At 48.8% G+C, this 6,000-nt stretch overlaps 1 long non-coding RNA gene across 1 annotated transcript in view; it reads left to right on the forward strand.

The window, feature by feature from the left end:
* LOC115899589 overlaps positions 1 to 3,819 on the forward strand; it is a 31,720-nt gene extending 27,901 nt beyond the window's left edge. Inside the window, exon 3 of the long non-coding RNA XR_004059238.1 lies at positions 3,764 to 3,819. This is a non-coding gene — a long non-coding RNA (uncharacterized LOC115899589). The remainder of the gene's footprint in view (positions 1 to 3,763) is intronic.
* The last annotated feature ends 2,181 nt before the right edge of the window (positions 3,820 to 6,000 follow it).

The following is a 6,000-nucleotide window of genomic DNA, read 5'->3' on the forward strand; positions in this document are numbered from 1 at the left end:
ACCACATAACCGAATATGTTCACAGGTTCCTGAGGTTAGGGCGTGGGGAGGAACCCCAGTTCCAGGTATCTCGGCAATCACATGCACTCCTGAAGCAGCAGGGGCTGCAGCCTCCCTGAGTCTGGGTCCAGGTGAATTTACACTCTTTTATTTTTTCACCCCTGAAATAAATCTGCTTTTGTCCATAGCTTCAATATAGATTCAGGAGAGAACACTCAAAAAGGGATTGGACCCCTATCTTCAGCCTCCTTAAACGAAACAATTATCAACCAAGTATTGTGTATCCAGCAAAACTAAGCTTCATAAATGAAGGAAGGATCGTCTTTTTCAGACAGCTTATAGGCAGAAGAACACCGGGCTCTGACTTAGCTATGCATTTTCCACGGAAATACAGTTGTCCTTCAGGACTGATTCCAGGATCCCCAGCAGAAACCTAAATCTACAATGCTCAAGTCCCTGATGTAACATGATTATATTTGCATGTAACCTCCTGTATATGTTAAATCATCTTTAGGTTACGCCTAATGCTTAATACAATGTAAATGCTATGTAAATAGTTGTTCAACTATGGCTGGGCAAGGTGGCTCACGCCTGTAATCCCAACACTTTGGGAGTCTAAAGCTAGTGGATTGCTTGAGCCCAAGAGTTCAAGACAGCCTGGGCAACAGGTCAAAACCCCATCTTTACAAAAAATACAAAAATTAACCAGGCATGGTGGCGCATGCCTGTAAGTCTCAGCTACTTGGGAGGCTGAGGTGGAGGATTGATTGAGCCCAGGGGTGAAGGGTGTAGCCTCCACAGTGAGCGGTGATCTTGTCAGTGCCCTCCAGCCTGAGCAACAGAAGGAGACCCTGCCTCAAAAGAAAAAAAAAAGTTGTTATACTGTATTGTTTAGGGAATAATAACAAGATTTAAAAGTCAGGACTGGGTGTGGTGGCTCATGCTTGTAATCCCAGCACTTTGGGAGGCCGAGGCAGGTTTATCACCTGAGGTCAGGAGATCAAGACCAGCCTGGCCAACATGGTGAAATCCCATCTCTACTAAAAATATGAAAAATTAGCCGGGTGTGGTGGCACACGACTGTGTGTCCAGCTCGGGAGGCTGAAGCAGGAGAATTGCTTGAATCTAAGAGGTGGAGGTTGCAGTGAGCCGAGATGGTGCCATTGCACTCTACCTGGGTGACAGAGTGAGACTTCATCTCAAAAAATAAAAAACAAAGTCAGTTACATGTTCACTACTGATGCAGTCATCCATTTTCACTCTGAATATTTTCAATCCACACTTGGCTGAATCCATGAATAAGGAATCTACAGATATGGAGGGTTGAACATACACTTTTTCAGTGTTCTCTGCCTTCTAGCTTGTAGGGTTTCTGATGAGAAATCTGCTGTGAATCTGATAGGTTTTCCTTTATAGGTTACCTGTTTTATTTGTTTGTTTGTTTGTTTTTGAGACAGAGTCTCGCTGTGTCGCCCAGTCTGGAGTGCAGTGGTGCGATCTCAGCTCACTGCAAGCTCCGCCTCCCGGGTTTGCACCATTCTCCTGCCTCAGCCTCCCGAGTAGCTGGGACTACAGGCGCCCGCCACCTCGCCCAGCTAATTTTTTGTATTTTTAGTAGAGACGGGGTTTCACTGTGTTAGCCAGGATGGTCTCGATCTCCTGACCTCGTGATCCACCCACCTCAGCCTTCCAAAGTGCTGGGATTATAGGCATGAGCCTCCGCGCCCAGCCAGGTTATCTGGTGCTTTTGCCTCACAGCTCTTAAGATCTTCCCTTCATCTTGACTTCAGATAACCTGACGACAATGTGCCTAAGTGATAATCTTTTTCAATGAATCTTCCAGGTGTTCTTTGAGCATCCTGTATTTGTTTTTGCTGTTGTTGTTTGAGACGAAGTCTCGCTCTGTCGCCCAGGCTGGAGTAGAGTGGCGCAGTCTCAGCTCACTGCAGCCTCCGCCTCCCAGGTTCAAGTGATTCTCATGTCTCAGCCTCCTGAGTATCTGGGATTACAGGTGTGTGCCACCACGCCTGGCTAATTTTTGTGTTTTTAATAGAGACAGGGTTTCACCATGTTGACCAGGCTGGTCTCAAACTCCTGACTTCAGGTGATCTACCCACCTCAGCCTCTCAAAGTGTTGAGACTACAGGCATGAGCCACCATACCTGGCCTGAAATCCACCTTGAGCACATCGCTTGCCATCCCGGAGCCCAAGACCCCTTAGGTGTCAGTGGAGTTTTGGGCCCACAGCAAGGCAGAGAGGTGCGGAGGAACTGGATACAGCCCAGGCCGGGCTCCCTAGACAACAGCCCCAGCTTGACCACTGAGTCTGTTCCTCTCCCAGGCTGGGGTCAGCCCATCTGACTTGGGTGAAGGTCTCCCTAACATCTCTGCTTCCTCGCTGTGATCTCCCAGATAACCGCCCGTGAAGAAGTCCCTGCCCTTAGCCCTAAGCTGTGAACCTGCTGCCTTCCATGGCAAAAGGGACTGTGCAGGTGTGAGTCAGGTCATGACCTTGACTGGGAGGGTGATCCTGGGTTACTTAGGTGGCCCAGCGGAATGGCATGAACCCCAGAAGAGGAGGACGAAGGCAGAAGAGCCCGTCAGAGAGAAGTGATGGCAGAAGAGGAGGCAGGGAGGCACCGTGTGCTCATCAACCATCATCGGCTTTGTAAGCTGGTAGGGGGCCGCCCCTAGACACTCAGAACGGTCCCTGCTGACCCCGGCAAGGTGACAGCACCTCAGTCCCACACTGCAAGGATCTGCATTCTGCAGACAATACAGATGAGCACAGAAAAGGGATTCTCCACTGGCCCCCACTACGGAACTGCAGGGTTATACATTATGCCGTTTTCAGCCTCCAAATTTGTAGAAGTTTGTGATGGCTGCAAAGAAAACAAAGGCACTCTGTGAACTCCCTTTCCCTTCGGAGGAGGGACTGGTCCTCGTCTGGTCCTGGGGTGGCCCCAGGCCCCGCTCTGCTGAATGGATGTGCAAGGCCATTTCTCTGTGGTCTCTGTCTGGAACGTGGGTGCAGACGGGAGCTTGGGAAGTCCAAGCTTACTTGACTTTGTGTCCAAACCAAGCTCTGGATATGAGTGCACTTGTTTAAAGAAAAAAAAAAAGGCAAGCACTGACCCACTTTTTCCTGACTGCTCTGGCTCAGACACGTCCCTCTGAAAGGACATTTATTTCAAGAACACGCTGTTCCCAGGGCTGACATCCCCCACCTCCACTGGAAGCAGAAGCACTAACAAGAGATTGGGAGGTCTGGCGTCCAGCGTCTGATAATGCAGCAAATGTGCCACCAAAAGCCTGATGACTGCGTCGGCCTGGCGCTGGAGGGGCTGGGAGTTTGGCCTGAGCAAACTCAGTTGCTTAAAACAACATAAATTTATTTTTTTAAATTTTATTTTTTTAAGTCCCAGGCTACATGTGCAGGATGTGCAGGTTTGTTGCATAGGTAAATGTGTGTCATGGTGGTTTGCTGAGCCTATCAACCCATCACCTAGGTTTAAGCACAGCATGCCTTAGCTCTTTTTTCTAATACTCTGCCCCCCACCCCCCACCAGGATCCCAATGTGTGTGGTTCTCCTCCCTGAGTTCACGTGTTCTCATTGTTCAGCTCCTACTTACAAGTGAGAACATGCAATGCTTGGTTTTCTGTTCCTGTGTTAGTTTGCTGAGGATAATGGCTTCTAGCTCCATCCATGTCCCTTCAAAAGACATGATCTTGTTTTTTTCTTTTCTTTTGTTTTTGAGACAGAGTTTTGCTGTTGTTGCCCAGGCTGGAGTGCACTGGTGCGATCTCAGCCTTTCACCTCCTGCCATGATTCTGAGGCCTTCCCAGCCATGTGGAACTGTAAGTCCAATTAAACCACCTTTTCTTCCCAGTCTCGGGTGCGTCTTTATCAGCAGCGTGAAAACCAACCAGTACAGTAAATTGGTACCAGCAGAGTGAGGCGTTGCTGAAAAGATAGCCGAAAATGTGGAAGCAGCTTTGGAACTGGGTAACAGGCAGGGGTTGGAACAGTTTGGAGGGCTCAGAACAAGACAGGAAAATGTGGGAAAAGTTTGGAACATCCTACAGACTTGTTGACTGGCTTTGCTCAAAATGCTGATAGCAACGTGGACAATAAGGTCCAGGCTGAGGTGGTCTCAGATGGAGATGAGGAACTTGGGAACTAGAGCAAAGGTGACTCTTTGTTATGTTTTAGCCAAGAGACTGGCAGCATTTTGTCCCTGCACTGGAGATTTGTGGAACTTTGAACTTGAGAGAGATGATTTGGGGTATCTGGCGGAAGAAATTTCTAAGTAGCAAAGCATTCAAGAGGTGACTTGGGTGTTGTTAAAAGCATTCAGGTTTTTTTTTTTTTTTTTTTTTTTCCAGTGGAGTCTTGCTCTGTTGCCCAGGCTGGAGTGCAGTGGTGCGACCTTGGCTCACTGCAACCTCTACCTCCTGGGTTCAAGCAATTCTCTTCCCTCAGCCTCCAGAGTAGCTAGGACTACAGATGTGCGACACCATGCCCGGCTAATTTTTGTATTTTTAGTAGAGATGTGGTTTCACCATGTTAGCCAGGCTGGTCTCAAACTCTTGACCTCAGGCAATCCACGCACCTCAGCCTCCCATAGTGCTGGGATTACAGGTGTGGGCCACCGCGCCCAGCCTAAAAGCATTCAGTTTTAAAAGGGAAACAGAGTACTAAAGTTTGAAAAATTTGCAGCCTGACAATGCGATAAAAAAGAAAATCCTATTTTCTGAGGAGAAATTCAAGCCAGCTGCAGTAATTTGCATAAGTAACAAGGAGCCAAATGTTAATCCCCAAGACAATGAGGAAAATGTCTCCAGGGCATGTCAGAGGTCTTCACAGCAGTCCCTCCCATCACAGGACCAGGGGCCTAGGAGGAAAAAGTGGTTTAATGGGCTGGGCCCACGGTCCCCAAGCTGTGTGCAGCCTAGGGATTTGGTGCCCTTCATCCCAGACACTCTGGCTGTGGCTGAAAGGGGCCAACGTAGAGCTTGGGCCGTGGCTTCAGAGGGTGGAAGCCCCAAGTGTTGGCAGCTTCCATGTGGTGTTGAGCCTGTGGGTGCACAAAAGTCAAGAATTGAGGTTTGGGACCCTCCGCCTAGATTTCAGATTTATGGAAACGCCTGGAAGCCCAGGTAGAAGTTTGCTGCAGGGGCGGGACTCTCATGGAGAGCCTCTGCTAGGGTACTGAAGGAGGGAAATGTGGAGTCAGAGCCCCCACACAGAGTTCCTACTGGGGCACTGCCTAGTGGAGCTGTGAGAAGAGGGCCACCATCCTCCAGACCTCAGAATGGTAGATCCACTGACAGCTCGCACAATGTGCCTGGAAAAGGCATAGACACTGAACACCAGCCGGTGAAAGCAGCCAGGAAGGAGGCTGTACCCTGTAAAGCCACAAGGGCACAGCTGCCCAAGGCCATGGGAACCCACCTCTTGCATCAGCATGACCTGGATGTGAGACTTGGAGTCAAAAGAGATCATTTTGGAGTTTTAAGATTTGACTGTCCTGCTGGATTTCTGACTTCCATGGGCCCTGTAACCCCTTTGCTTTGACCAATTTCTCCCATTTGGAATGACTGTATTTTCCCAATAACCTGTACCCCCATTGTATCTAGGAAGTAACTAGCTTGCTTTTGATTTTACAGGCTCACAGGCGGAAGGGACTTGCCTTGTCTCAGATGACACTTTGGACTGTGGACTTTTCGGTTAATGCTGAAATGAGTTAAGACTTTGGGGGACTGTTGGGAAGGCATGATTGGTTTTGAAATGTGAGGACATCAGATTTTGAGGAGCCAGAGGTGGAATGATATGGTTTGACTCTGTCCCCACCCAAATCTCATCTTGAGTTGTACTCCCATAATTCCAACATGTTGTGGGAGGAAGCCAGTGGGAGAGAACTGAATCACGGGGGCAGTTCCCCCATACTGTTCTCATGGTAGTGAGTAAGTCTTATGAGATCTGATGGGTTTATCAG

This window comes from Rhinopithecus roxellana, chromosome 9, assembly GCF_007565055.1.
Source record: "Rhinopithecus roxellana isolate Shanxi Qingling chromosome 9, ASM756505v1, whole genome shotgun sequence".
Classification (NCBI taxonomy): Eukaryota; Metazoa; Chordata; class Mammalia; order Primates; family Cercopithecidae; genus Rhinopithecus; species Rhinopithecus roxellana.